The 8,085-nt window shown below is 50.8% G+C and overlaps 1 non-coding gene across 1 annotated transcript; it reads left to right on the top strand.

Moving 5' to 3' along the window:
- The first annotated feature begins 7,677 nt into the window (after window positions 1-7,677).
- On the top strand, window positions 7,678-7,751 carry Trnas-gga (transfer RNA serine (anticodon GGA)). Its single transcript has one exon. It is a non-coding gene; the product is annotated as a tRNA-Ser (tRNA).
- Window positions 7,752-8,085: the final 334 nt, after the last annotated feature.

Genomic DNA, 8,085 nt, shown 5'->3' with positions numbered 1-8,085 from the left:
TCGTGGGAGTGGCGCACCGGTGGGGGTTCGAGCGCCGCCTCCGGATAATAATAAAGTTCTTTGCCTGCCTGCCTGCCTGCCTGCCTGCCTTGGCGGGCGCGTTTACCTTTGTGCTAGACCCGGTTCCGTGCGCTAAGCCAAAGAGCGGTGCCTGGTGTTCGTGCGTGGCCGTACCACGCCGAGCCGCACGCCGAGCCCACGCGTACGGAGATTTGGCCTAGCTCTCGCGACCAAGCCCAGTGGTCATCGCAAGAGTGCGCAGCATAGCCGCGAGGGACCACTTCCCGAGCGGCGTGTCAAAGCGGCCATTGCCAGCTGCGACGTGCTCGCAGTCCCTCTTCGTGTACCGCCCCCTCCCATCTGACAACGGCACCATACGCGCGCGGAAGCCCTTCACTTCCCCGCGTGCCGGGAGCGAACGTTCTTTTGCGTGTTGGGTGCCGCCAAAGGCAATGAAGTGTTTGTTGTGTTGTTAGAGCGAACACTGTCTGTTTTGCTTCGCGGCGCTCGACGCCTTTGATAGCCGAGCGCACGCGGAGCGGTGTGCTACACGTGAGCAGGCGACGGCGGACGCGGTCCTGTGGCTCACTAAGCCTGAACCCGTGGTAGTCTCGACTCTGGTGAGTATTGAGGTTACCTATGTATGTATGTATGTATGTATGTATGTATGTATGTATGTATGTATGTATGTATGTATGTATGTATGTATGTATGTATGTATGTACGTACGTACGTACGTACGTACGTACGTATGTATGTATGTATATATGTATGTATGTATGTATGTATGTATGTATGTATGTATGTATGTATGTATGTATGTATGTATGTATGTATGTATGTATGTATGTATGTATGTATGTATGGTCTCCATCTCCGCCCGCATCGACTGACGCACGGAGTACGTACCGGTCCGCAAGACGCCGATCACCTTCACCCTTTCGTCGCTCCTCCTCTCCGCTCCGCCCTGCCTCGTTCACCACTGCCGACCGTACGGAAAACTAAGTAATGCAGTTTTTGGAGGGAAAACTGCATTCCGAAGTAGAACTGAAATTCCTCCAGCACGCCCGTTCAATATGCTTTCTGTCATAGTGGAAGGAGTTCTCGTCGATGCTTTGGTGGACACCGGTGTGACATTTTCTGTGATCCATGCTGATTTGTGTAAACGCCTCAAGAAAGTCACGACGCCTTATAATGGACCCACGCTAGTCGCAGCCCAGGGGAACACGATTCGCCCTTCCGCTCTTTGTACTGCCCGTGTTTTTATCGATGACATCCTTCATTACATCCAGTTTACTTGTTAACCCGGCGTTCTCACCAGCTAATTTTAAGGTGGGACTTTCTATCTTTTGCTTCGGCCGCAATTTGTTGTCGGCAACGTATTCTCCATCTTACAGACACAGACTCCATGTTAGACGACGACACCTACAAGCCACTTCGTCTGTTCGCTACGGAAGATCTCGAACTACCACCACGTCAAGAGCGAATTGTGACCCTTACGTCTAAGGACATCGACCACGGTGACGTCTTGGTGTCCCCTTCATCCCATTGCGTTACCAAAGGCATAGCTCTTGCGTCAGGTGTGGTTCGCTTTCGCAACGGCTCCGCGCTCGTCATGGTCATGAACGCCACATCGGAGAAAATTCTCCTTCCACAGGGTACCACGGTGGCCTGCGTTGCCGACGCTGAGCCTGTAAGCGTGGCGCCACTTACACCTGCCTCTACCAACGACCCTCCAACTTCTGAGCCTGCTTCTTCCTCTCCCTTTACTGCACTCCTCAGCGATGATTTGTCCGCTACGCAGGCGCAGCAGCTGCTTGCTTTGTTAACAAAACACGCCGATTCTTTTGACGCCTACTCCTCGACGTTGGGCCAGACTACCGCTGCAGCGCATCGCATTCAGACAGAGGTAACATCTATTGTGCACCGCCGCCCATACCGCGTGTCTCTAGCTGAGCGCAAAATCATCGAAGAAAATGTCGCTGACATGCTCCAACGAGAGGTAATCCGTCCATCAGCGAGCCCCTGGTCGTCGCCTGTTGTCTTGGTCCGGAAAAAGGATGGTTCCGTGCGTTTTTGCGTTGATTACAGGGCGCTTAACAAGATCACTCGCAAGGACGTGTGCCCCATGCCACGCATTGACGACGCCCTTGATTCCCTACAAGGCGCGGAATACTTTTCAAGCCTCGATTTGCGTCCAGGATATTGGCAAATTCCCATGCACGAACATGATAAAGAAAAAACAGCATTTGCAACTCCCGACGGACTCTACGAATTCAACGTAATGCCTTTCGGGCTCTGCAATGCACCCGCGACTTTTGAGCGCGTGATCGACACCGTGCTGCGTGGCCTGAAATGGAAGACTTGCCTCTGCTACCTTGATGACATTGTCATCTTTTCATCAACATTTCCTCAGCACCTGCAATGCCTGGATGAAGTCCTAACATGCCTCGCCACCGCTGGTCTACAACTCAACACCAATAAATGCCGTTTCGCCAGCAAATCCATCAAGGTTCTCGGTCATGTCGTGAGCAAGGACGGAATTCGCCCTGACCCTGACAGATTGCTGCGGTCCTTCACTTCCCTCGCCCCGAAAGGCCTAAGGATTTGCAAAGTTTTTTTGGTCTCGCATCCTATTTTCGTCGTTTTATACGGAACTTCGCTTCGATGGCTGCGCCCCTGCACAAGCTACTTGCTTCCGATGTACCATTTGTCTGGTCCGACGAATGCCAATCGGCGTTTGACCTGCTGAAGGGAGCCCTCACGTCACACCCTGTACTATGCCATTTTGATGAGACCGCACGAACTCTCCTGCACACAGACGCTAGCGGCCGCGGTATAGGTGCTGTTCTTCTCCAACGCGACGACTCTTCCCGCGAGAAAGTCGTTGCATACGCTAGTCGCGTACTGACCCCTTCCTAGAAGAACTATACGATCACTGAGCAGGAGTGCCTGGCTGTGGTTTGGTCAGTACAGAAATTTCGCCCTTATCTGCACGGCCGTCATTTCACCATCGTTACGGACCATCACGCCTTATGCTGGCTTTCTACACTAAAGAACCTCTCCGGACGCTTGGGTCGGTGGATTCTACGTCTCCAAGAGTATGATTCCGACATAATTTACAAGTCTGGCAAAAAACATCAAGACGCCTACGCTCTTTCTCGTTGTCCACTACCTACCGCACCGCTCGACGCTTCCGCAACCGTTTACGACAACACCTGCTCGGACGAACCTTCTAGTTCAGTTACCTCGCTCGCCTCGATGGACCAGCTACCATACTTGACGAAAGCCAGCAAAAGAACGGGACACGAGAAAAGGCAGACACACACACCGCTACCAGCCGATGACGATCAACCATTCAGCTCTCGCCAGCTGGCTGGCCCGTACTGCCGGCGCATTATAGATCACCTCTCTGCAGCATCCCGTCCACCTAACGCGCGGCTTCGTCGTCAACTCTCGCAATTTAAGCTGGAGAATGGTGTTCTGTATCGTCACATTTACCACCCTGACGGTCAACTCTGGGTGCCCGTTTTACCACGCTCTCTTCGACATCATGTTCTTAAGGCCTTTCACGACGATTTGACAGCTGGCCATCTTGGCTTCCACAAAACCCACGACCGTATTCGAAGCCGTTTTTATTGGCCTGGCCTTTCAACCAGCGTAGCAAGGTACCTAGGTTCCTGCCCTTCTTGCCAGCGTCGCAAACTTCCGACCTCTGTTCCTGCCGGCCAATTACAGCCAACTCCGTGCCCCACAACACCATTCGAGGTCGTAGGTGTCGACCTTTATGGGCCTCTTCCCGTCACTGGCGCTGGAAATCGATGGATAGTGACCGCCGTGGACCACCTCACGCGCTACGCTGAGACGACTTCAGTGATTACTGGTTCAGCTTCGGAAGTTGCTGACTTCGTCCTTCACGCCATAATTCTGCGTCATGGTGCACCCAGAGTACTCCTGAGCGACCGTGGAAGGGCATTCTTATCACAACTGTTAAGTGAAGTCCTACGCGCTTCTGGCACTACACACAAGACAGCGTCTAGCTACCATCCTGAAACCAACGGCCTGACCGAAAGATTTCATCGAACCCTTGCCGATATGATCGCCGTCTACATTCAACCCGACCACAAAAACTGGGATAAACTTCTACCATTTCTCACTTTCGCCTACAACACGGCCGTTCAACGCACAACCGGCTACTCACCGTTTTATCTCATTTACGGGCGTTCGCCTACATTTTTTCTCGACGTTTCTTTCTTCACCTGCAATGGCCATTCATCCCCGACTTCTTGCGAAGAATGTATTTCGAGACTTGCGCAGTGTCGCCAGCGCGCTCGCATGAACACAGAAGCCACGCAACAAGCCAGGAAGCTCGTTTACGACACATCTCATCGCGTTGCCTCCTTCCGACCTGGTGACGAAGTACTGCTTTTGACACCACTTCGCACACCTGGTCTGTGTGACAAGTTCCAGCCTCGGTTTATCGGCCCATACATAGTTTTGGAGCAGACTTCTCCTGTTAACTATCGCGTGACACCACTTGTCGTCCCTACTGACCACCGTTACCGCAGTACCGAGATTGTTCACGTTTCTCGGATGAAGCACTTCACGCGACGTTCCTCGTCGCCTTGACTTGCAGCGGCCAGGCTGGCCGCTTCCACGTGGGGGGAATTAGTGTAGGCATCTATTATGCACTTCTTCCTCATCTCTGTGTTATTGTAATCATCATCACGCGTTTGCCTTTCACCATCATCATCTTCGGGTGTGTGCTCTTGATCATCGTGGCCGCGGCGCTTGTTCACTCTCGACGTCGCGACCAAATAAACCTCGTTATGACTGAGACGTCATAGTATGTATGTATGTATGTATGTATGTATGTATGTATGTATGTATGTATGTATGTATGTATGTACGTATGTATGTATGTATGTATGTATGTATGTATGTATGTTAGTATGTATGTATGTATGTATGTATGTATGTATGTATGTATGTATGTATGTATGTATGTGCAGACGACGGAGGATGTGTATGCATACACATTGATTATTTCTTCGGTGAAAAACATCGAAGCGTCGTTTTCATCTAAGTAATGTGTACCACCTGGCCCTTCAATATACCCTTCTGCAATTATTTCCAATGCAAAATGGAGCCCCCAGGCTGCTAAATTAACGAAAAGCGCTCCGGCAACCTCACTTGAAGCCCTGGGAATCTCTCTGCCGATAGCGGAATATTCTATCTGTTGGCTGAAATACGTAAGATTAAGCATGTCTTTGAGCTTTTTTTTTTTTTTGGGGGGGGGGGGGGCATCAAACTGGTTCGTTAGGACGTTGGTACCGAAATCTTGCTGGCCTTCGGCGGGGCGATATGCTCGGAAGTATTGACACAACGTAAGCACCCGCACAAGCGTTCCCCTCTGTGCGTTCATTTTGTAGCAAAGAAGCAAAACGAGATATTTCTTTCTGCATCAGAAAGCAACTCTCATTAGTTTGTTTCTGACGCCTTAATGACGCGCCTTATGGGTTGGGGCGTCCCAGCGCACAAAGGGTGGCAGCAGCCGCTCTTCCCAGACCGCTGTTGGCGCGCCTGTTTTGCCATTGTAATAAGAAACCGTTTCTTCCTAACATGTTCTTTGGACGCGGCCATGGCAATGTCCCAAGGGCCCCACGGTCTCGCTATGTCCTCCTGGCGCCAAAGGAAAGTTGGGGGCGGGGTGCGTGATGGAGAAGCAGCGGCAGCAAAAGAGGCCAGCTGCTCGAAGCCGTCTTTGTCGCGCCACACAAAAGACGGTCCGGCAGGGGCCGGTTCCAGGGGCTGCAGCGGTGGACAGCCACGTTGCTGCGCTACTTTGCCGAATCGGCGCGCAGTGCAAGCGCCTTCAGTGCTGCTTCGAGCCTGAGCATCCTCTGTTTTTGACACAACGCTCGAAAATGCGATACGCTATACTGCTACAACCTTGTAAAGGCGGCTGCTGGATGCGTTTGCATGAATCCAGCAGTAGCTTGTCGCTTCCACTCCCAAGATATGCGGCATGGTTTGCCCAAGACGTTTCTTCTTTCTTTTTCTTTTTTTTTTTTTTGTCCGGGAAAGCCCGCCCGTCGTATAACTTTTCGAGGAGCCACCCTCCAAAAAGCGATATTCCCGAAAAATGTCTTTTTTTTTTTCATTTTTACAGTGCCTGTTTATTCAAGACAATTTAAGGTGGGGGGGGGGCGTTTTTGTCTTAACCCGGTCAATAACTTCTTAACCCTTCCTTCTTTACCTTTCTTAACGGGGCTGTCTACCGTCCTTCATCGCTTTTCTGTTTTGCACCGCGATAGACAGCGTACCGTCTGAAGTGTTCAACCTTGCAGCGGTTTCTCTGGAAAGTGAGTAGAAAATTTTAAAACATAATTTTTCGATCTGCGTTCGGTCTTCTTCCACTGGTGTGAATACGACCCACAACACTGGTTGGTGGACGCGATGACGATTCTAGTGCCGGTAAAACTTAAAACCGAAAGCACATGTAATTTCTGTAAGATTTCTTTATTTTCGCTGAACACTAATGCAATGAATGTAACAGTCGTTTTAAGCGCACCATCGGTTAAATGAAGGCTTATTATACGATTACAGAACACTCGTTTTGCTATGATTGCAGTCTATGCGTTTATTTTAGCACTGCTGCCGCAATCCAAGCCAAGTCGACCCGGAAAAAACAAAACAGCGCTTTTGGCGCTGTCGGCGCTGTAGCAGACCGTATCAAGAGGAGACATGCCGTTGGGAAACCTAAGCGAATTAGAAAACAGAATTTTGGAACGCATGAGGGAACAAAACTTAGACCCCTACGTCGACGCACCGGACCGCGATGATTCCTCGAGTAGCGCCAGCACAAGCGATGACCCAGACTTTGACAGGCCTCCGTCACCGCAAGCTGGGCGCTTTGGAAATGTCGACTGGTAAGTAGGCACTGAACGACTGGGTTCTAATTCATGCAAACCTGCCACGCAGGTGTCGTTGCAAACGCTGCACTGCAATGCCCACAGCAATAGAGTGCGTATGCTGTTGCAGGCAAACAATGTAACGAAACTCCTGTACTGATGTAGCGATGATAAATGCATGCCTTCACAGCGCAGCACGCGCGAGACATCCTAACGACAGTGCAGCGTAACGGTACAACCAGCACGGGGTGTTGAAGCAGACGAACTCGAAAGCGGCGGCGTCGGCAGCGCCGCCAGGCGTCTTTTTCGACGCGTGAGATAAAAAAAAAACAGCAAAAATTACTTTTTGACGCAATCGAAAGCTGTTTCAAGAGCGGAAAATACACTCTCAAGTTCTACATGTTTGTTTTTAAGCAAAATAAGTCCACCTGCGTGGATAGTCTGTCACACCTATAGATTGCGGGAATTGCGACCACTTTGCTGTTGGGTGACGCTAGTGGTCATTCTTTCACGGTTTTCAACATCAGATTAGAATTATAATTCTTTTTTTATGGGACGAAAGCGCGCTCGTTGCCGCCGATGTGACACACGATCTTCTCACTTTCACCACAATCAAAAAAAATTTTCCGAGTGGTAGACAGCCCCTTTAACCCTTTCTAAATCCTTCCTCCACCTTGCGGGATTCCGCAGAACTGATTCTCAATATGTCTCCAGTTGCTTCGAGTTGTCGATGAATTCGCCCTCGCGCTGCCAATTGCTAGCTTCCTGGTTAGCTCAATTGGTAGAGCGACCGCCCTGGAAAGGCGTTGGTCCCGGATTCGAACCCCGGACCAGGACGAATTTTTCGGCAACTTAGAGGCTTTATTTCTGAGAAATCCGTGTGGATTTCCTTGTGGCTTCGTGCTACAACTGGGTGGTTGTCTATTTTTCCTTTCTTAACCCTTCCGCCACCCTGCGGGATTCCGCAGAACTGATTTTCAGCAAGGATGGTGTTCGCCCAGACCCACGGAAAACAGCCGCCATCACTGCCTTCCCGCCACTCTGACAAGAAGGCCATACGCCGATTTCTCGGCTTGTGCGCTATTACAGACGCTTCGTAAAGGAATTTTCACGGATCGCCGGGCCACTAACTCACCTGACGAACACCGACGTGGAATTTAGGTGGGGAACG

Source organism: Rhipicephalus sanguineus, chromosome 3 (genome assembly GCF_013339695.2).
Source record: "Rhipicephalus sanguineus isolate Rsan-2018 chromosome 3, BIME_Rsan_1.4, whole genome shotgun sequence".
In the NCBI taxonomy this organism is placed as follows: Eukaryota; Metazoa; Arthropoda; class Arachnida; order Ixodida; family Ixodidae; genus Rhipicephalus; species Rhipicephalus sanguineus.
This window is presented reverse-complemented; position numbering and strand designations above follow the sequence as displayed.